General features: G+C 33.2%; 2 pseudogenes; both read left to right on the forward strand.

Moving 5' to 3' along the window:
• LOC115970567 overlaps positions 1-12065 on the forward strand; it is a 36699-nt pseudogene extending 24634 nt beyond the window's left edge.
• A 433-nt stretch (positions 12066-12498) lies between these two features.
• On the forward strand, positions 12499-14996 carry LOC115970884 (annotated as a pseudogene).
• Positions 14997-24064: the final 9068 nt, after the last annotated feature.

A 24064-nucleotide genomic window follows, 5' to 3' on the forward strand; every position in this document is an offset into this window, starting at 1 on the left:
ATTCAGCTTCGGTGCCTGGAAGGATGGTCCCTTCCGGGGAAGGCTGAACAGGAGCAGCACTGGTACCCTGGGGAACCACAGCAAGGGAAGTGGCATGTGGCGGCTCTGCAAGTGTGGTGGGTTCCTCTGTATTAGGCACCTGAATGCCAACCACGGGCTCAGCAACCTCTTTAGGTACCTCAGAATCTGTGTGCTGGGATATCACTGTCACGTCCTGAAGTTCTCCTTCTTTGGGTGCCTTGCTAGAAGAACCGCTGGCCTGCAAGTCTTCCAGCGGAGGGATCTCTTCCTCGGGAATCGCTAGATGATAAGGATTGATGGGCATTGGCAGATCCATGATGTCATCAAAACCCTCCTATCCGTCCGAGGGGACGGATAGCAGGATTTTGAGGGGCTATTGTGGGTCCGAGAGTTCTGCAGTCCGGCCCAAACTCTATCTGGGCCCAGGGCCCGTGCCGAGGAGGTACCTTGCCGAAGACAAATGCTCAGTGGCCGAGGTAGCAAGGGGAACGGCTGAGAACTTACCCTGTCCTCGGCATTCCATAGCTTCAACAGGAAGACCAACACCTTGGTGTAGGCAATCCCCAAACAGCCCCCTCAAAGGGATGTGAACGGAATGAGGCCCATAGGGAAGCAGGGTGTGAACTCGGACCAGGGAAAGTGCGGCCGACCCCCTTCAGTAAATGCACCTGCCAATACCCAGAGCTGGTTAATGAGAAAAGACGTTTGGGCGGTGCGAACGTCGGTCCATGCAACTAATAGAAAGTTAGACAGGACAGCTGATGGGATGGATACAGAAACAAGCTCCTGCCTGACCTACAAGTGGAGGGTCAGGATCAGCCAAGACGGACTATATAATAAAAAGGAAGGTGCGCCAAGAGGGGGGGTTGGGAAAAATGGCCAGAAACCTGAGCCTCCCAGCCCACCTCCAGGAGAAAGACTCCAGGGGTGTAGGAAAACTTAAACTGGTACGAACACCGTGAAAAACCCACCGCCTATCAACCAAGGCCTAGCCTTCCAAACCCACGCTCTACAAATGATATTGTTAGGGGCCTTTTCACGTGCGAACCCGACACTGTTACGGTCCGCCACGAAACGCGTCCTTACAATAGGTATTAGGATATTATTTAGAACTTTCATAATGGACTAACGTATTATACATGGTATGGAGCTAATTGTAACATCCTATGCTATAAAATTAAAATTGGGCCCATGGTTATCTTCACTTTTACATAAAATAGAAACTCTATTAACTAAGTTTTAAGAAATTTAAAATTCTATTTCAAAAATTTCCTTAACATTAGATCTTATTTTAATTATTTTAATCATCTATCATAATAATTTTATATTGTAAAATTATTACATACAATCATTACTCCAGTTGCCTTCTAAATGATGGAGGATATGAGAATGCAATTTGTAAATTTATTATCAAGATAACATAGATTAGATTGGTGGTGGATAGTAGATTTAATTTGTAGTTGAGTATTGTGTGAAATCATTACCATAGAATAGCCCACACCATTATTTGTTATGTGGAACCAATGATACGGAAGAAAAAAAAAATTCTAAACCATTATATTGAATAAAAAAATTACTTATTTTTCATTCATCTTCAAATTATACATTTTTTATAAGTCAAGTTATAGACCTTTAAGTAAAATAAATACTTTTAATTTTTATTTAACTATCCCGAGTATCGCGCGGGTTAGCAACTAGTAATAATAATTAACAAAACCTACTGCCATGTGTCATCTAAAAAAACTTTGTATTATTAACAATAATAATTAAAAATAATATCAATGTATAATGAATTTTAAAAGATAGTGTTTTAACTAAAACTTAAGGATCAAAGATATTTAAATGAGTTTTCTTTACACTTAGACTTTTACTAACATCATTTTTACACTCAGTCATTACTAAATTTGAACTCTTTATAAAATAGTGGTAATCCCGAAACGGTATATCAGTATCGACCAATACCAAAATATTTCATTTCACTGGTCAAACCGATATAGCTTCCGATACAAAATTGACTCCCTTGCGACCAAGCCGACAATGTTGAATCTTAATTATATTTGGGTAGTCTTAAACATGATGACAGCTGTGTTGCTAGAGTTGGCCAGCATGGTGGTTAGGACTGACTTTGAAATTATAAATCTACCGTGTTGCTAGAGTTGACCCGTAGGTCCTATCGAACATTGATTATTCATTGGCAGACTAGTGTAGAGACTTTGAATATACACATGCAAAGACTTTTTAGTCTACTAATAAAGAAAGAGTCTTAAGTGAATAACTTTTGTCGTATCAAAATCAAATAATACAAATTTTCTCTAAAATTCAAAAGGTAAGTTAGTGAAAATATTAATTTTTTTATAAAAATTATTTATAATATTTTATGTATCATCAAAAAGTATATAAAATTTGAAAATTATTCTTTTATTTTTAAATTAACAAACTTTCTCAAACCCACTTTTTTTTTTTTTTTTTACCATAAAATCAACCCGTAGGTCCTATCGAACATTGATTATTCATTGGCAGACTAGTGTAGAGACTTTGAATATACACATGCAATGACTTTTTAGTCTACTAATAAAGAAAGAGTCTTAAGTGAATAACTTTTGTCGTATCAAAATCAAATAATACAAATTTTCTCTAAAATTCAAAAGGTAAGTTAGTGAAAATATTAATTTTTTTTATAAAAATTATTTATAATATTTTATGTATCATCAAAAAGTATATTGTAAGGACACGATTTGGTGACGAACCTAAACAGTATTGGATTCGTACGTAAAAGGCCCAGACAATATGATTTGTAGAGCGTGGGTGTAAAGAGCTAGATTAACTGTGGTATCTACCTCCAAGATTTTCTCTCAAGCCCATACAATGTATTCCTTCTTTTTTTTTGGTTGGTACAATCAACGTCTTTTCTTAAGTCCCTAGTGTTACTCTCTCTCTCTCTCCTTCTTCCTTCTTTCTCTTCAGTTTTATGTGTGTTCTTCTTTTTTTTCTTTTCGATCCTCTTCTTCATGTTCCTCTTTTAGTTTATATACTCCCCTTCGCGATCCATCTTCACCGAACACGTGTAGATTGTGTCTGGGGGATTTCTTTCTGTCCCATCTGGTGCCTCCTGGAACTTCCTACGGGCAGCTGTAAGGCTGCTTCCCTACTGCTCAGGTATCACCTCCACATTAATGCGGCCAGAGAGTTGGTTGAAAGGTCATTAATGCGGAGGCAGCTATAGTTTCAGATATTTGTTTGCCTTATCTCTTTCATCTTTAGTCGGCTACTCTATCCCTTGAGATGACCTACTTCTGAGATCTGATCGTGGTGAGATCACGTCCTGATCGTCTTCGGGCGCGATCGTCCTCGGACGCATACTGCCGAGGAGCATGGCGTCCTCGGACGGGTGCACGACCTCGGATGGGCCACTGGCCCAACAATCCTCAACCAGTTCTGAATCCTATGGGCCTATCAACCGAATGATCCCCACATATATAAAATTTGGAAATTATTCTTTTATTTTTAAATTAACAAACTTTCTCAAACCCACCTTCTTTTTTTTTTTACCATAAAATCAAAAACACTGAGAATTCGATCTAAAAAAATTAATAAAACTCAACAAAAGTTCAATTCAAAATAATAATAAAATAAAGAAAGGGAAGATTAAAAGATTGTAACTCTTTTTCCTTTTTTTTTTAAAAAAAAAAATCAAGAATACAATTTCAAAGGGGAAAAAAGTAGGTTTTTTTTTTTTTTTTTTTTTTCCAAAAAAGGAGAAGTATTGTGTTAATGTTGTCATAATCTAATCTATCATCTAATCTAACATGTGATAAATAAATAATTTTAATCACAAATTTGAATTTTTTTTCCTTAAAAATCTCAAAGAATACACTAATAAAATAAGGAAGATAAAGAACAACATAAAATATTTGTAAATGCTTAAAACAATTACTCAAGCATCTAAGAACATCATATAACAAAAACATAACAATTTGCTACAAATTAATTTGTTAAACAAAATATTTACAAACAATGAAAGGAAATTGCATAAAGACCATTGTCTTCAACTAAACTAATTGTGAGTAATCAAAAATTGATGGCCCAAGCCCACTAAGAACAAAGGTGCCTTGTCCTTTAAACCAAGCCCAAACAATAGAATTTCTATAGAGAGTGGGAAAACAATTCAACTGTAATTCTTAACTAAGTTCAAGTCTAAGGCCGAAGAGGCCAGAGTAACAGAGAGGTGTAATTCAAGTAATGATTGAGAACAATGCTCTCCTCGGGCAGGTCCGAGGTTTAGTTTCTTATATATGATTGAGACAAGTTTCACACTATGCAATGCACTATTCACTTCCCGATTAATCTATTTCTTAGAGAAAAATGTTCATCCCTTTAACTAGGAGGTTTCCTTCCCTTATATATCCTTCCACCTTGCATCCTAGCCCTCCATCTGTATGCCTCAAGGCTTTTCTTAGAACACTTGTTCCATCAAAGTTTTGCTGAAGGTGGTAAAATGGGCTGCTAGCTGTGAAGTTACTATTCATGTGTCATTTCCTCATAATGCAACTAATAAGATTGTTGCAGGGTATTCAATGCAGAGGGGGAAAGTATGTCTTTCCAGGAAACTTCCTCCCACCGTCTCTTCCCCCCATGTGGTCCTTCCTCTTCTCCTCAAGCTCCAAAGAAACTTTGTCCTATCTCCCCTCACATCCTCAGGTAGGTGAAGTCCTTGGGGCGGATATCCCTCCGCAGGAGGGATTGTACAAGATGTTTTCTTGTTTTAATCCTCTTCAGTCCTTAGACCTCCCACACTAACTGTTCTTCATTAGTTTATCCGGATCATCCTGTTGTTTTCCAAATAAACTAATACCTGACAGCAACACAAAATATGACAAATAATAATATGATATTTCCCCAAATCAAATCAACAACAAACACTATTCATTAAAAGTATTTAGTTTAGTAAATAAAATGATAAAAAATACTTACATTAAGGAACACATATGAATTAGTCAATAATATGAAAATGAGGGTTACAAACCTATAGTAGGAAACCCTCCTATGGATAGTTATTAGTTTCTACCATCAATAATTAAGCAAGACCTGTGAATACCTTTGTATAGACAATTTTTTTTTGTTTTTTTAAATATTACTCATTGATTTCATTTTTCAGTTATAAACAACCAAAAGTAGAGTTCTAAAAAAACACATATATTCATCAATCTAAGGTAGAGATGCAAGAAAAATAAATAAAATAATCCAAAAAAAAGGAAAAGTAGAGTTCATTTAAAAATATATATATATATATATATATTACTCATTGATTTCATTTTTCAGTTTTAAACAACCAAAACTAGAGTTCTAAAAAACACGAATATTCATCAATCTAAGGTACAGATGCAAGAAAAATAAAATAAAATAACCCAAAAAATGAAAAAAAAAAAAATTGAGAGAGAGAGAGAGAAATAACATTTTTTTTGTATGTTAAAAATATGAACAGAATGAGAGAGTGACAAATTTATAGTAAGATGATGAGAATAAGAAAAGACAAAATAAAGGAAGATTAAGGGGAAAAATAATATTTAAAGTAAAAACCGTCCAAGAGGAATATACATAGACAACACTTTTGTATTGATTTATTATTTAGTTATAACATCAAAATTAAAGTAGATAAATATGTAAAGTTAAAACCACTTTAAAATGAATTCGTAAAGCCAATAGATTTATATATATATAAATATAAATATATATATATATATATATATTGTAAGAAATTAAACGGAAAAAAATAAATATGAAAAAGATTAATTATGTGGTCATTGACGTAGCAGATGAGGTGGCTCAAAGCGTAGCAACAATAAATGCTATACTTTAGCTTATTTATATATATATATATATATATAATCTGTCTTGCCTCTAGATGCTACAAAACATATAAATATTGAAAAGATAAAACCCTAGAACAACTAGGAAAACTTTCAAAACCTTGATTTGCACTAATTACGAGATCATGTGGTAAAATTCCGAAATCAAAAAAAAAAAAAAAAAAAAAAAAAAAAAAAAAAAAAAACAACTACTGAGTTAAATGTAAAATCATAAACTATTGACCTTAAAGGTCATTCCAAAACAAGTGAGACCTTATTCTGACTTTTAAACAAAAATTTATTAAAAAAATAAAAATTACTAAAAATAGCAAAATCACTATTTTCAAAAATTAAACAAAGGAATTTGCTAAAATTAAGGCACACCTCATTATAAAACAAAGACACTTATTAAAAGACCATTTCCATTCAACCTGCCAAATTTCATGCAATTCCAACTCTGAGCCCAATGATGTCTACTAGTATCTCTTTGCTTTACGCTGTGGATTCGGGCGCTCTTGACCTTCTAGGTAGACCATTACTGTCTCTTCTATTACAATTACTATGCAGATTATTTGAACATACAGAATCGGTGACTTTTCAATTCACAGAAAAATATTCACTCAAGTGAATGATTCTCTTTCATTCCAAAGAGTTCCAATTTTTTTTCTCTTTACACAACACACTAACTTGGCACTTTGTGCAGGACAAGGTAGGTAAATTGAGATCGCCATTTATTCCTAAATGTTACTATTATTGATTTTCCATTTGAAACCAGACTAAAAGGAAGCCAAAGATATAGAGCTAGCTATTGTCCAATGATGGCAACTATATATCTTGCTTTTTCTTCTTATCTCAGCAATTTTCACTGCTGAAGCTCAACAAGGAGAACTGAAAAGATAGGCTCTTATTTAACACCTACCACCAATTCTTCATGGTTGTCACGCTCTGGTCTATCATGTTATTGGAGTTTTTCTTCCTGGGATTCCTGAAAAGACAGCCAACTTGAAAGAAAACCATAAAATGGAAAGAGTCTTGTATTGCATAAATAGCTAGCTTAATTACATCACTAAGACTAACTCTGTTTATATAACCACAGAGAGATGGAGAGAGCTTAGCGAGAAAAGTGGAGTTTGTTATAACAGACTTAACAAACTAATCACCTGATACACGTGTGAGAATTAAAGCTAATAACTGAAAACATAAATGAAACGATGCGTTTTGGTGTGACTGTAAACAGAGTGATTTTCAGTGATGCGACGGTGCGTTTGATCATTTCTAGGCTTGCCTCTGTTTCAGGGCTCCTCTCTGGTACTGGGCTCGCTGCTGAGGCTCAGGTATGATGACTATTCTTCACAACCAAAACAATCCTCCGGCTCTCACTGATGTGATGTTACATTGAATTTCACTAGTGATGGTAAACTCATGATGCAATCAGCACGAGGCAAAAAGATGTACATTGCCACTCCATCTGAACGTGCAACATCAGCATCAATGCTTAATTCAGGAAAGTTTGTTTTATAAAACTAGTAAGGAGATTATATGGCAAAGTTTTGAGTCACAACCCAACCAATACAATTCTTACAGGGTCAGTGTCTCTCAGCTGGACAAGGTTGTGTTCGAGTGTTTTAGAATCTAACCAATTGACAGGAATATTCAACTAGTAATGCAAAATACATATGAAAACCTCGTGCAGTGCCCATTGGTAGTATCAGAATGAAAGCCTGAATATCATTGTTGGGCTATTATTATAGATGGACAAGACAATAATGTGTTACTATGTCTTGATGATGATGGATATCAATTCCACTGGTGCAAACCTAAGCAATCTGACTAAAGGGGGGTATCCAACAAAAGATACAGTCTTATCTATTGAGAATTGATGCTGATGGGATCTTCAGGCTATACTCAAAAATTTTGGTTAAGAATATTTGGGAATCGGTCTATTATATGGTCATCTTCCGACAATAAGTGTGACTCCATAGGCCCATGTGGCCTCAATGAGTTTTGTACTAACGTTGATGGAGAAGCTAAATGCTTATGTCTTCCAGGATTTGCACATTTTAGTCGGGGGGGAATTGGAGTTCAGGCTGTGAAAGGAATTTTACTGTAGAAAGTTGCCAATGCAAAAACGGAAGTATGAAATATACCATGGAAGCAACATCTAATACTGTCTAGGAAGATAGTACTACCTTTTCCATTATGCAATTATTGACGAAAGAGGATTGTTAAGTTGCATGTTTGGAAGACTGTAACTGCCAAGCCGCTTTGTACAAAGATGGAATTTGCCGAAAGCAAAGGTTAATTTCCATTGAGCTCTGGAAGAAAAGTATTGACCGATTCAAATGTAGCATCCATCAAGGTTGGTGTTGGTATATCTACACCCAACATAAATAAAATTGTTCCCATGGAACGTGAAGAAAAGCCTCGAAAGGAAATATTGTTTATGAGAATCTCATTTGCAGCTTTCGGACTCATTATGTTGATGATTTTTGGGATAGTTATTTAAAAAATCGTGTCTAGGCACATAACGGGTTCTCTAATAGTGGAAATGTTGGTTTGAATGTGGATGTGTCTTGAGAAAATTACTAATGGTTTCAAGGAGTAGCATAAGTAAAAAAAATGCAATAAAATTTGAAAATAAAAAATTTCTAATCTTATTCAGTCCACTTTGGTCTTATCTGGTCCTATTCAATCCACTTCGGTCCTGTTCGGTCAACTTTCCTATTCGGTCAACTTTGGTTTTATTTGGTCCATTCTGTCCATTTTGTCTTATTCAGTCTTGTTCGGTCCACCTCAGTCAAATTTGGTCCTACATGGTCTACTTCAGTCCATTCAGTCTACTATGGAATTATTCAGTCCATTTGGTCTTACTCAGTCCAATTTGGTCCACTTCGGTCCATTATATCCACTTTGGTCTTATTCGTTCTACTTCGGTCCACTATGGACTTATTCAGTCCACTTAGTCTTACTAGGTCCTATTTAGTCCAATTCGGTCCTACTTGGTCCACTTCAGTCCATTCGGTCTACTTTGGTCTTATTCAGTCCATTCAGTCATATTCGGTCCATTTGGTTTTATTCAGTCCTATTCGGTCCACTTTGGTCCTATTAGGTACACTTCCGTCATTCAGTTCATTTCGGTCCATTTGGTCTATTTTGGTCCACTTTGATTTATTCAGTCCACCATGATTTATTATTGTTATGCTTATGTTAAGCCACAATAACGTAATATTTCAATCCACTTTGGTCCAATTAAATAATTTAAGTGAAAGTATTTCTAAACATAAAGGCTATAAATATACAAATGTAATATTTAGGACAATTACTCATTTATTTTGATGTCATTACTTTTAAATCAATTGCATGAGATTGATTATACTTTCAAGCAATATATATATATATATATATATAAACTATCCAGTGCAGTGCACAGGCATAGTGACTAGTTGTTTAGTAAACCGTCAACATTAAAGTTGGTTATCAAGCGAGCAATCCCTCACATTAGGCATATGCGCAAGTGTTTTCTCTATTTTTGTTTCTCACAGGTTGGGAATTTCGGGTTAATTTCCTTCAGATACTTGAATCAAATCCTGTTCATTAAGTTAATGGAAGGACTTAGCTGCAACCTTTTAAATTAACTGATGACTTGATTGCAACTTTATAAATGTAATGAATCAAAAATTGAAAATAAATGTATTTATCAAGGATCAAAACAAGTGTTTCTCAATTGTTTTTAGGTGTTCATGCACGCAATGTCTAAGGCAAAATTTTCGACTAGGTCACATAGGTTTGATCAACGACAAGGAATTCAAGAATGCAATTTACTCAATTGACATGGGACAAAACGATATAGCTGATTCATTCTTCTATTTTTCATACGCAAGTTATAAAAAGAATTCCTTCTTTCATCACCGAAATAAAAAAATAATAATAAAAATTTAAAAATTATACATGGGTGAGTTTCCACATTTCATTAGAAGACAGTTTTTTTTGTTATGCCAATTATTTCACACTGCTTCAAATTCTCAAACTGTGTATATTATATCTTGTATTCTTGATTTGTTTTATCACTTTTCAATGCAAATATAGAGTATATACCAACATGGTGGAAAGAATATCTGGGTGCACACACTACAAAAAAATGGGTCTAAAGCTGCGTTTGAAAAACGCAGCTTAAGACCCCAAAAACGCGGCTATAGGCTTTGAGCCGCGTTTCCTATGGCCGCATTTATAACGCGGCTTAAAGACCGCAGTTCAAAGACTATAGCCGCGTTTTTGAAAAACGCGGCTAAAGGTCTGACCTATAGCCGCGTTTTCTAACCACGGCTATAGGATTCGGCCTATAGCCGCGTTTTTGGAAACGCGGCTATAGACCAGCTTTAAGCCGCGTCTGAAACGCGGCTATAGGTTTTTTAAAAAACAAAAAAAAAAGAAAAAAATTCTGGGTTTTTTTTCCCCAGAAAATTCAAAATTCCAAAAAAAAAATTCAAAATTGAACAAATAAAAAAAATTCAAAATCAAACACACACCCAGAAAATTCAAAATCAAACACAACATACTCAAAATACAAACACACTCAAAAAATTCAAAATTAAACACAACATTCTCACAATACAAACATACCCAGAAAATTCAAAATATGCGGGCTATCCACTTCATCAAAATTTTCAACATCTCCTCCATTTTCTTATAACTAAACATAAAATAAGAAAAAAAAAAAAAAAAAAAAAAAAAACTAGATCTGTAGACAAATCAGTGTGCTTGAGATGAAGAAAAAAAAAAGTACGTAGCTGGAAAGAATCAAAGAAAAAAAAAGAGTTGTGCTAGAGTGAATAACGGAGAAAAAAAAAAAGAAAGAGGAAAAAAAGAAGCAGTAGCTCCAAAGAATCAAAGAAAAAAAAAAGAGTTACACAGATGTAAAGAAAGAAAGAAAGAAAGAAAAACAAAAAAACAAAAAAAAAGAGTTACCTAGATGTGAAGAAGGAAGAAAGAATAAGGGAAAAAAAAAAGTGCTACCCAAATGTGAAGAAGGAAGGAAAAAAAAAAAAAAAAAAGAGAGAAGAAGAACCTGAAGAGTGAAGACGGTGGAGTGAGTGAAGAATGAAGAAAGAAAATGAAAGAAAGAGTAAAGAAATAAAAGATGAAAGTGGGGTAGGTGGGGATGTAGGTGTGAAAGGGTTGGCACGTGGGGAGTTGCAGAAAAACCCTTTTTTTTTTTTTTTGGCTGTTACATATAGCCGCGTTTTCTAAAAACGCGGCTATTGGCAACCGTTTTAAAAATTTACTACAACTGGACCTATAGCCGCGTTTTTTAAAACGAAGCTATAGGTTCCTCTAAAAATTATTTGCTTGAACCTATAGCCGCGTTTTTCTAAAAAACACAGCTATAGAAAACCTTTTGCTGCGTTTTAAAGTTAGCTATAGCCACGTTTTTGGAAAAACGCAGCTATAGGTCACTCTGTAAAAAATTTATTTGACTGGATCTATAGCCGCGTTTTTAAAACGCAGCTATAGGTTAGCTATGGCCGCGTTTTTGGAAAACGCGGCTATAGCTTGAGGCTTTAGCGGCGTTTCTTGGAAACGCAGCTATATGTAAGCTATAGCCGCGTTTTTTGTAAACGCGGCTAAAAAAAACGCGGCTATAGCCCGCGTTTTTTGTAGTGACAATACTGGGCCACTAGGTTGTTTGCCTCAACAACTTGCAACCACTGCCACAGGTGATAGTGACTTTGATAAGCATGGATGTCTCAATTCCCTTAACAATGCTGCAATATCATTTAACTAACAATTGCACGCTTCTTGTGAAGAATTGAGATATGAAATGAAGAATGCCACAATTGTGTATGTGGATATATATATACCATCAAATATGATCAATTTTGCTGATTATGGTATGGTCTTATAACTAATTCTGCTATACAATAGCAATTCCAAATGTCATGGTATTGATTAATGGTTTATTTTGTAGGCTTTGAGAATCCGTTAATGGCATGTTGTGGCTATGGAGGGCCACAGTACAATTACAATCCCAATGTCACATGCGGCCAAACTGGTTCCAATGTCTGCATTGAAGAATTAAAATACATAAGCTGTGATGGAATTCACTATACAGAAACTGCCAACACAATTGTCGCGTCCAAAATACTCTCTACTGAATACTCTACACCTCTAATTAATCTTTACTACTTCTGTAATCCCTAATCAATTTTAGACTTGAAGACAGGATTTACTTGCTTAGTGTATGAAACTTGACTGTATTGTAATAAGGCTACACAGCCTACACTCTCATAAGTATTGCCGTGTGAATATTATCTTTTAGTTCTAATGCATCATGCACGTGTCTCAGACACATGGAAAGTAGCATTTTTCCAGGAAAAGATTTCTTCCAAGATGTGCAATTTACATGTGTTCATGGATTGAGAATGGGGGATAAGAGTATGACTTCTATTTAGAAAACTAGACAGAAAGTCAATGACAGCAAATTAATTTAATAATATATACTTGGGTCAATGTCTTTGCATAGCACATGTGGATCTCATCTTCTTAAAATGGATAGTAATAATTGTATGATTAGCAAGTTGGAATAAGTCAATCAATCTTGCTAAGTGAGTTTTAGGAGCAGAGGAAGAGAGAGATGGGTTACGTAGGATTTACCCAACATCTCATTTTGCTTATAGTATGGGTATGTGTCTTCCTGGGTATGTTTACCAACTCAAAGTGCAGCCACCACAGGCCCATTTAATCAACTTTGGTGATTCCAATTCAGACACTGGAGGGGTGCTAAAAAGGCACTGGACTTCTAATTGGCCTTCCACGCGGCATTACATTTTTCCACAGAGGCACTGGCAGGCTAGGCGATGGCCAGCTTGTGATTGATTTCTTCTGTGAGTTCAAATTTTCCATTCACCTTAAGTTCTGTAGGTCACTGTTTTTTCCTTTTTTCTATTTGGCTGAGGTATGGTAATTAAGAGATTTTTTAATTATATTGTTAACATGGCACCAATTTCATTCATTGTCATATCAATCTGTAAGCCTTTTTGTAGTAATATTCGTAGTAGCTTTAGCATTTTTCATTGAAACCAACAAACGACAACTAAATTTGACAAAAGCTTTAGCATGACACTACTGCAGCATAGTGAGCACTCTTAGCCCCAGCTATAATTAACCACCGAAGTCATTCTCCATGTCTTGAAATATGGTCCAATTTGATACAACTCCTTTTGAAGAAGTGCTGAACAAATCAGAATGTCTTGTCTCACCCTAATGTTAATATCAATGTATATAAACTCTTAGTCTTGTCACATCATTGTAAAGGATGTAAAGCATATTCGCTAGTAATCTTTACCATTTTTCCTATTCTTATATGCTTTTGGTTGGAATAATGTACTACCATCTTATCTTCAACATCTTTTATAAGATTCCATGAGTAAAGTTGACTAAATTCTGTGATTATTAAATAAGAGTCTTGCCCTGCTTGGTGTTTTTTACGTGACACTAGACCTTAAAATATAAAAGGGGCCAGCTTTTGGTTAATAGAACCTTCACAACTGCAATATCAAAGTTAAAAGACAAAATAAGAAAAGACAACAAATAAAAAGTGAAGAAAATTGAAACTCTGATAGAAGTTTCATATGGTCTTGCAATCCTTGTATGTAATCTATCACAATTTACCACAGCAAATTTTACCTAGAATTCTTAAAGTTGATTGTGCCCCCCACTAATAGTGCCAATATCATGGTATTCTGTAGGTGAACAGTTGAACTTGAGTTATTTGAGCCCATATTTGGACTCATTGGCACCAAATTGCACAAGTGGAGTAAACTTTGCAGTAAGTGGAGCAACCTTGCTCCCACAGTTTGTGCCTTTCGCACTAGATGTTCAAGTACGCCAATTCATTCACTTCAAAAATCGCTCACTTGAACTCTTATCACTTGGTATGTACATTTCAACTCACATTAAAAATTTACCCGCTAACAAATTCAACCATTAATAGCAAGTTAGCATTTATAAGAGATTTGAAATCTAGAATGTGTTTTCTTTTTCAACTTGGTTCAATATGTCATGCAGATTCAAAAAATTTAATTGATGAAGAGGGTTTCCGTAATGCACTTTATATGATTGATATAGGAGAGAATGATCTCTTGCTAGCCTTGTATGCATCAAACTTAACATGCACACCAGTCATTGAAAAAATCCCTTCATTTCTTGCAGAAATCGAACTAGCCATTCAAGTGAGTCTGTATCTTCATATCATTATTTTACTTTGTTTATAATACCAAGTTATTAAATTCACCCTCTTGTAACATCATTATCTTCTTTATTGCAAATGTAGAATATATATCTATATGGTGGCAGAAAATTTTGGATACACAATACTGGACCATTAGGATGTGCTCCTAAAGAACTTGCATTACATCCTCATAAAAATACTGATCTTGATCAGATTGGATGCCTTCGTGTCCATAATGATGTTGCAAAAGCTTTTAATGAAGGACTCCGCAGGGTCTGAAGAAATGAGATTGGAATTTAAGGATGCAACCATTGTGTATGTAGACATATACAATATCAAGTACAACCTCTTTGCCAAGTACAAAAAATATGGTAATTAGCATAATCTTTTTTGTAATGCAAGTGGAACAGAAAAGCTCTTCTTTATGATATTTAATGTTTATGATTTTGGTGGGTGCAAATTTTATTCCTGTAGGTTTCAAGGATCCATTTATGGCTTGTTGTGGCTATGGGGTGCCTCCAAATAATTACAATGTAAAAGCAACATGCGGCCAGCCTGGTTCAAGCATATGCAAAATTGTATCACGGTCCATAGTCTGAGATGGAGTTCACTACACTGAAGCTGCCAACCGTGTGGTTGCAGCAAGTATTTTATTTATGCATTATACCACACCTCGAGTAAAGCTTGACCATTTTTGGCCTGCCAACTAAGTGGCAAGCATCCATGAATTGTTTTTTATTGTAGCAACATTTCTAGTATTGACACAAATTAATCTACCTGTCTAAAACTCTAAATGTATGATCAAATTATTTGTGGTTACAATATGAACAAAATTTGTGCAAGTTTTAAGCTACAACATCAGCCATGTAATAGTGGAAAGTGATGCTAAAATTTGCGTGGAGGCCCTTCTAAAGCCGAGCAGAGAAGATCTTGGAGAATTGCAGAACTATGCTCTTACACTCTTAGGCTAGCAGAGCTATAGCAACACCTCCAATTTTGCTGGCCACCTAGGGATGCTAATAGAGCAGTTCACAATCTGGCAGCTTGGTCCCTTTGTAATAAGCTAGCTGGTTCTTTTGTATTAGGCTCAGCTCCCCAATCTTTTGTTCATGTCATTCTATTTGAGCAAGCCTCACTGTTTTGTAACTATTCTGTACTGCTGTTTCCTTGCTTCGTAAAATTCTTCTGGTTCTCATAATATATATATATATATATATATACACAATTTGTGACTGAAGCATATAGAGATATATCATGTATGAAAAATCTTAAAATTTGATGTTCCATTCATATTTTGTCATTCTAACTAATGGGCTTGGCCATCTCAAGAGTCTGTTGCTCCTATTGAATCTTAAGGCATCTTAAAAGTGTTGGCTATTAAGCAAGATTATGTGGAAGATGCATGATAATTGATCGGTGGAGCTATATTTCCATGTCTAATAAGAAATGGCAAAATTAGACTCGCTAGGTTTCCCACAACTTATTGCTTTCTTTCATTTTTTTTGTCAAAAGGTATAGTCTAATGAGACTTTTTCGTAGGTGTCTAAATCATTTTTGAACCACTACCATTTGCTCCCTTCATTCTTAGCTCTTGCCCTTCGCTTTAGCTTGTGCTTGACCAACAAGGACAATCTGAATTTGGAATAACATTAAATTCCAATTTTAGGCATAAATAGAAGTATCACTATGATTCACAATATATTAAAAAAAGAGGTAATTACACTTTACTCTCTTCTAGTTTGGGGAAAAGACAGTTCATCCCAATCCTAAAGGGAAAAAATAGTCTAACTCCAATAACATTTGTTTAACCAAACACAATTAACTTTAGTTAAAAAAAAAGTTGTGGACTAAAGTGCCCTTTGGTTAAGGTCAATCACAGTTTCAAGGAAATGCCTATGTCTTTCGGGTTCCAGAATGAATTTATATCTCTAGTGAGTACATAACAAACTATTCTTTGATTCTTTAAAAGAAAAAAACAAACAAACAAACAAAATGGTGTAATTGGTGTCTGTTTTTTTTTTTTTTTTTTTTTTTTTTTTTTTTTTTTTTTTGGCTAAGTGAATCATATTTAAAGCATGAATTGATTTAAGATCCAGAATATAAGTCTAATTCCATCATCATCTGTTTCTCAAAAAAAAAAAAAATTCCATCATCATCCCTGAGATTTACTCGACTAATAACTTGATATGTTTGTGGCAAGGTAAATTAACAATTTGGAGATTCGCAGGATCTTTACAGAATTTTGAGATCCTTTAAAAAGAAAAAAGAAAAAAGAGAAAAAGATTACAGCCATCATCAATGGGCCTACCACTTAGTCAATAGCTTTTATGGTTTTTTTGGTAACACCTACAAATAGCTGAGATTGAATATGTAACATCTACTTTTCTTGACGGGTGGTTTAGGCTTTGCCGCTCAAATCCTCAATTATAAGAAAGAACAAATTCTTGTGCTAGACAAAATGATTTGAATGCAACTCCAACAAGTATAAAGAAAGAATGGATAATTTTCTCCAAGAACCAGAAGCTTCTTCTGTCATGTGAACCTTGTCCCATTCTCCTATTAAGTCAATTTCTTATGAGGTATGAACATTAGTCGGCAATTGAAATGCTTTTCTTTAATCATGATTATGTGCTTGACATTGTTGAAATCCTCTATTTAAAGCTTCGAATGTTTAGAAAGGCTTAAAGGGATAATAGATATATGGATTCTTTATTTTGTGGAGGTCCCTTGTCATGAAGATGTGATTATTAAAATTCCAAGAGAATAATAATAATATAAGAAAAGAATCATCTCATAGACTACAAATTGATGTGCAAAACATGCACACACACATATCTACATTATAATATAATTCACTTTCTTTTTATGTCTTCCAAAGTTCTATGATTGCTTCAATACTGTTAGCTTGGGATCTCTAGACTCGCATAAGCAAGGAATCTTTTTAATCTTAAGCCAATCGATAATTGAAGTGATCCTCGTACAGCCATTAAACAATGAAAAAAAAATACCCAATAGACATGCTAATATTGAATATAAAGTGTACATTATATTGAACTATAAAATAATTAGAGACGTCCACCTCCCCTAATATTTTCTGTGGTATCACATCAGTGGAGGGTGGAGATGTAAAATTGTAAATTGACCAGTTTATAGTTAGTCCTTTTTTTTTTTTTCTTTTTTGTGTGAATAATTCAATAGTTATACTAAGGGCAGGGAGATTTGAATTCTTAATGTTTCTGTTACAAGTTTTTTGATGCTTATAGCTTGTAGTTATTCTTTGAATCTATATATATTGATAAAGTGTATGAAAAAGAAAATATAGAGGTTGTGATAAGGAAATGGCATGATACATTCGGCGAGATTTATTTATATCCATAATGTAAATCTCTCATTAGCTACATTTTACTATTAAGTTTTTTATATTACAATGAACTTATCCAAGTTAATATTTAGTAGGCTAAACCATACACTGATTCAAAGATATAATACCTGAACTATAGTTATGATTAATTTAGAATTACTTTATTTTCAGCCTACCACAATAAACTTGAATTAGGACATATAACTGACTTGAAAGACTCAAATTAAGATTTAATATCCCTTACATCTCCCTTAAATAAAAGGTGAAAACTTGAAGACAACTTGAGTTTGAAAAGAAAATAAAATCTAAAAATTAGATGTGAAGTGGACCAGGCATAATTGAGTTGAGCACAAATGGCAAGCTAGAAGGAAAGGCCAAAAGTATGTGGTGATCAAGGTTTGAAGTTGATTGAGGAATGAGGATTGTTAAGGAAGCACTGTTCAAATGTGTGTGACCCCCCCCCCCCCAAAAAAAAGCCAATAAATGCTATTAATTAGAGCATTAGTGTTGGTGATGCTAAAACACAAACTAATTAGAGCATTGTGTGTGATCCCCAAGAAACGCAAACTTTTTTTTTTTTTTTATATATAAGAATAAGAAACGCAAACTTAAGATAATAGATATGTGTGACTATAAATAAAGTTGATAAAAGGAGACTATCGATCACTGTAGTCCATGATACTTGGCCAAGGTGATGAAGACTCATAATCAAAAAGGAAAGCTAGAAAGATAGGCCTAAAAGAAAGATGAACGTGTCCATTTAGTATAGTGGAAATCATTAAGATTGCCCTTGATTGATTAAGAATCAAAATTTTGGGTCGTTTTGCAGAGTCTTGATGAAGAAAAATAAATATCAAAAATATGGAATCTACTTGAAAAAGGAGTGCAAAAGTGATTCATTTAAGTAAGGAAAAAAAAAAAAAAAAAAGTTACTAGAAAAAGTCATTAAGTCAACAACCGGTCAATACTGTTTAACAATGCATCAACATAGATCAAAACCAGTCAACTGTAGCTAACGGAAAGATGTGTTGTAGACACTCCGTTTGCAACCTCCATTTAACCTCGCCAATAGCAAAACCTGTTTATAAGGAAAAAAATCGTAATTTTGACAATGGACTCCCAAATACTCAATTGAAAACAAAAGGTCACAATGATCAAATTAACGTTTATATGTTTAAATCGAACTACTAGATTAAAAGTGTGGGGCCCGAAATCTGAGGTCCCAGCCCACTTTGTATTAAGGGCTCAAAGCCCAGGCCGAGAAGCCCTACTGCCGAGGACGCGCAATGAAAGCTCCTTGAAGGTCCAAGGATGTGGCCGAGGACGATCTCACGCTCAACACCTCATAAAACGCCTGAAGAAAAGGACAAACTCAGTACAAGAGCAGTACAAGGAAGAAAGCTGCCAACATCGTAATGTGAAGCCCTGCGTCTGACAAGCCCATACTGCAGACCTTGCTATTTAACTTTTCCCAACCACCCCCAACCACTCTGATGTATGGATTGATAGGACGAGTCATTACCCCCAAAAAAGGAAAAACTGACACATAGACGAGAGACGGGAAGTAAACACTAGTATAAAAGGGGAAGAGAGCCAGGGGAAAAGGGGGGGAGAAAGAGAAAGGGAAGAAACTACAAAAAGAAGAATGGGAAGAAGGTGATGCTCCTCTGAATAAGTCCGAGGAGTCAAACCCTTCAGGCTACATCAATGCCAGACCGCTGCCCGGCGACTAAGGGCAAGCCTTTCAAGCTCACTCTCTACAAATTATATTGTTTGGGCCTATCACACACGAACTCAATATCATTCTTGGGTCGTTAAAAATCGTGTCCCTACAAAAAGTTATAGTCAAATCAATATTTGATGGTTTCTACGCTTTTTTTTTTTGTAACTAGTTCCGATATTTTATTTTGAACTATAAAGAAGTAACACTTCAACAATTGTGAAAATATTGTTACAATTTGTTGTGTTAACTAACAGATCTATATAAAATAAAAAATAAAAATAAAAAGAGTTGACCAAGCAATATTACCAAGAAGAAAAAGAAGGCCAGTGAACATTGCAAATTGAACTAACCAAAAAAAAAAAAAAAAATGTTGCTACTACTATACCTTTACGCATTCACACTTTTGTTATGAAAACGTTATGAAAAATGTTGTGGACACAGCACTTCTTTTTTTATTTTTAGTTGTGGTTGATTTTAGTATGATATTTTATTTTGACCTTTTAGGAATTAACACCTCAACAATTTTAAAAATATTGTGATAGTTTATTGTATTAACTAACAGCTCTATATAAAATAAAAATAAAATAAAGGAATTACCCAAAGAAAAAAAAAAAGCAACGAAACCATTCAAAATGTTGAACAAACCAAATTACTATAGCTTTTTACTGTAGTTTTAGCGCATTCGCGCTTTTTACATATACTAGTTAGGGCAGCATGTGCAAGGCACGTGCTTGTCATGGAAAAAAAAAAAGGTACTGTAGTAATTAAGGTTAATTTTAGATTTTATTTGTATTACAAAACAAATATATGAATTATTTAATTTTTAAAGTATATAAAGATTTACATTAATCAAAAGAGACATTAATTTTAAGAATTTTGATAATTATATCATAAAAAGTTAATCGCATTCGTTTAAGAATTTTAATCAACCACAAAGTAAGAATAGCTATTTAACATATAAATATTTATTTAACTATAATAGTTTTTTAGTACCTACTTGCTAAAGACAATATATCTATTCTCTAAAAACTTCAAAGAATGATAACAAATATCATTATCTTCCAACAATAAACAACTGAGTTTTGCTAAGAAATTTAAAATAAAAAATAAATAAAAAAGATAACAAAAGGCTTGTGTCATCGAATACCATCATTCTAACTTTCTAAGAATTTTTATCATTTAAAACTCAAAATATGTAAAGAAAATTTTTAGAATGTTAAAATTTAGCCGGAGTAATTTAGACATTACACAATAAAATATTTTAAGAATCATAAACTTTCATTAGGGTTTAACTTAGAGAATTACAATATGACATATTTGCTCTTTTCCAAAATATTAAGGGAAAAATTGCTTGATTTTAAAGTTTAAGGAATAATTGTAAACTACCCCAAATATAAAGGATGAAAAATGTTTTTTTTCCTAAGTTTTTGTTTTTGTTTTTGTGCAAAACTATGTGTTTTTACTTAAACTAGTGTGTAAAGAAAAAAAATATACAAAAAGTCAACCCAAGAAAATTGTATATGGAATAATAAATTTTGGCTCAACAAAGTTGATTAAACCAACAAAAAATTTCTAAAAACACAACGAATGACACAACATTTTCATAATACCTTTATAATTTTGTTATATTTTATTTTAACTTGTAAAAAATTGACAGCTCAGCAATTTTGAAAATATTGTGACAATATCAAGATGTTTTAACATTTTTCACACAAAAAAATGTTATATCCTTAACATTTTCACAACAAATCATAAGTAGTGGGTTACTACAAGTTGTTATTGGTGAGCAAAAAAGTAGTTTCATTGATAAGTTTTTTTTTTTTTGAAAAGCATTGATAAGTTTAAATTAGAACCAATAACAATTTACCATATCTGATTTGTTATGAAAGTGTTGTGAAAATTATTGTGGACAAACCAAAAATAATATAGCAAATATACTACAACTTCATGCATTCACCAAAAAAAAAAAGGGCCAACAAAACAGTGAAAGTTAAACAAACCAAATCTACTATAGCAAAATTATTGTAACTTTTCCCATTCACTCTTTTTAATAATATATATATATATATATATATATATATAGAAATATACATTGCACTTACAATGTAAATTTATATTGTAAACACATATATATTGGTAAATGTTGTACACATTTGCAAAATTTGTACAATTTTTTTTGTAAATGTATATAATATTTGCTACTTTTTGTGTGTATACAATGTAAGCTTACATTACAAGTAAAAAGTAAACATATAAAGATCCTTAAAAAAAATAAAAATAAAAATAAAACGATGAACAACACATATTGAAAAAACCAAAAGTATTGTAGCTTTTATACGTTCACCCAACAAGTGCCACAACATTTTCACAAAATATTTATTTTTAGTTATGGTTGATCACAATTTCATATTTTATTATTTTATTTTGACTTATAAGAAATTGACACCTCAATAATTGTGAAAATATTATGAAATTTGTTTGTGTCAGTATAACAATATATATGCGGGTTCTTATAAATATTTAAAAGAAAAAAAAAAGTACAAACGAAAGACTAAAAAAAAAAAAATGTAGCTACAGTGCTACTTGAACAAACCAAAGCGGCACTGTAGTAACTATTCAAAACTTCGGGGGGAAAAAATGGCTCAACCAAAAGGGGCACTGCAGAGGCATTGCCTCTTTTTAGTAGAAAAAAGAGCACAAATCGATGACAAAAAAAAAAATACATATTGAACAAACCAAAAGTATGTAGCTTTTACACATTCACTTAACAAGTGTCACAACATTTTCACAAAACATTTATTTTCAGTTGTGATTGGTTACAGTTTTATATTTTATTATTTTATTTTGATTTACGAGAAATTGATACCTCAATAATTATGAAAATATTGTGAAATTTGTTGGGTTAATATAACAATATATATATATATATATATATATTTATATAATGAAAAAAAAAAAAGTACAAAAGGAAGACTAAAAGAAAAACAAAACTGTAGCTACAGTGCCACTTGGTACTGTAGCTACTGTTCAAAAATAATAAAAAATAAAAAAAGAAGAAGAAGAAGACGACAAAGTGGCTCAATAAACCAAAATGGCACTGTAGAGGCATTGCCTCTTTTTATATAGTTAATAGATTAATACTAGAAACATATGATTATAATTAATTAATTATGATTAGTTCTTTAAATAATTAATCATGATTAAAAACATGTTATAATATCATTGGTCTAAACTTAGGACAATGATGCACCAATAAGCATAGGAATGATAGGATTATTTAATGTCAATAGGTAATTAGATATTTTTTAAAATTTTAAGTAAATATTCTAGAAATAATAGTTTTAATAAATTGTTCCTAAATATCATCTCCAAAGGGCTAAAATTTAGATCCTAAAATTGGATTGTACTAAAAAAAAAAACTTCAAAATCACCCTAAAAAAAAAAAAAAAAATCGAAACATGTACAAATTGGGAAGTCTAACCAAAAATGCCCTTCATTTCTTTGAAGAATTATTATATAATTGGGGTAAATAGACCTCAAATTATACTTATTAGACAAAGTTTGTGAGTTTTTAGACCCTTTAAAACACAATTGGATTAACCTAGTTAATTAGCCAAGTTATTTACTTAGTCCAAATTCCAAATCTAGGTTATCACAGTCAAACAATCATATCATGCAAAGCAACGGAAAGATAAATAACACAATGATATGATGACCCAGGAAACTAAACCGATAAAAACCTAGGGAAGATTTAACCTAACTATCCTTAAGGTAAACCTGAATCCACTATGAAAGAATCGAAATTTTACAATAGGATTTAAACCACTAACATCTTATTGCTACCCACCAGTAGAAACTTACTGACACGACCACGTGCAAGCTCCAAGACCATGGACTCCTTCTTTCTTGGATCTCCAGTAAATACAAGCACACCCGCTTGTATTTCTTTAAGCTTCTATGGCAGCAACTGAATGATCATCAAGTTCTTGAATGAATCTCCTTCTTGATAATCCTAAACTTATGTAAAGGAAAGCTCCTCACAAATTTCACAAGAGATTTACACAAACAACAATATGAGCAACATCTAAAACATGGCTAGGGTTTGTCTTATATACCTAAAGCAAAAACATAAAACCCTAAACGTTTTAATGAACTAGGGCTAAGTTGGAATTCTGCAGAAAAACGCATTCTGCCCGAATTTCGATTAATCGAGCCTAAACTTCGATCGATCGAACCAGGCCGAATTGCATTATTCATTCTACATCAGCTTGAATCCAACTTTACATAAAAGACACAACTTTGAGCAAGTCTAAACAAGACTAAACAACTTGTTTTGATCATGATTTGCCAACAATACACATTAGAGTTCTAAATACATTAGTTCCTAAGTCTTTAGAACCTAATAAAGTTTAACTACAAACTTAGTTGTAAGTGTTTCATTGGCACTTCAACCAGAAATGCCCTTTATTTCTTTGAAGAATCATTATCAGGGACAGAACTAGGATTCATGCTTGGAGGGGGCCAAAGCTTAAAACCAAAAAAAAAAAAAAAATTATGAAAATAAAAACTAACATCTATTTCATATTCAACAAAATACTACTTACAAAATAAGTATTTCTTAAACATTTCATATTATAAAACACATCAACAAAGTATAACATACAAAATAAGTGTTTCTTATTTTGTATGCGATTTTTGTTTAGTCCATATTTATTTTTATTTATTTTGGTTTTGTAGTTAAAGGGGCATGAATTTTATTTATTCATTTATTTTCTTGTAGGTCAATATCTAAATATTTTAGAGGAAGAGAAACAAATATATATATATATATATATAAGGGAAAATCTTAATTTTTTTATACTAGTTTTTTTTTTTTTAATTGTGGG

The sequence above is a fragment of the Quercus lobata genome, chromosome 12 (genome assembly GCF_001633185.2).
Source record: "Quercus lobata isolate SW786 chromosome 12, ValleyOak3.0 Primary Assembly, whole genome shotgun sequence".
NCBI lineage: Eukaryota > Viridiplantae > Streptophyta > Magnoliopsida > Fagales > Fagaceae > Quercus > Quercus lobata.